The sequence below is a fragment of the Chaetura pelagica genome, unplaced genomic scaffold (genome assembly GCF_000747805.2).
Source record: "Chaetura pelagica isolate M959 unplaced genomic scaffold, ChaPel_1.0 scaffold106, whole genome shotgun sequence".
NCBI lineage: Eukaryota > Metazoa > Chordata > Aves > Apodiformes > Apodidae > Chaetura > Chaetura pelagica.
Genome location: NW_009954222.1, coordinates 4,244,831 through 4,245,590, shown reverse-complemented (window position 1 = coordinate 4,245,590; position 760 = coordinate 4,244,831).

The following is a 760-nucleotide window of genomic DNA, read 5'->3' as shown; positions in this document are numbered from 1 at the left end:
AAGTATCTTCTGATTTTTTTTTCATTAACATTTATTGAAAATGCATAATTTAAAACTAGTAGTTGCTGCTGTGTGACAAGTTGTGTTTTATTATGCTGTCACAGTCTTTTAAGAGATCTGCTGAGATTGTAACATCACAATATAGAAACAGGGAAAAGCAAACATGAAACTGGTTGCTAGAGAATTACTAGAGACATTTGCTATTTTTAAAAGGTGAAACTGGTGAAGTATCAGTGTTTTAGGGCTCCATGCAATGCCCAAACTTACCTTACTACCTTTGGTGTGCAAAACTTACTGAACACGGGTCTAGCTGCAGTTTTACAATAAATAGCCATTTTCCACTTAAAATGAAGAGAGTTCATGTGCACAGATCATGGACTGCACAGCTTATCTGCAGGTGTTCGGGCTGATTCCACAACACACCTGTACAAAGTACAGTCCCTCCATGGATCTGTACCAAGTTAGCTACACACGCGCTGCAGGCACAAAACAGGGTGCGTGATTTATGCACCTGAGACTGTCAGAAGAGCACCGGGGGAACCCTGACACCCGCGGGCAATACACCTGAGAGAACAAGGTGTCGCGCACCCCAGGTGGGACTCGAACCGGCGTCTCCAAAGCCTCCCCACACCAGTCTCCCGCCAGCACGGAGAACTGCGCACGCTCCCCGCCCGACAGTCAATGAGAGCGAGGCTTCTGGCCCGGCGTTGCCCGCAGCCAATCCAGGGCGGCCGGCGCTGTACGGCGGAAGTGGGCCCGG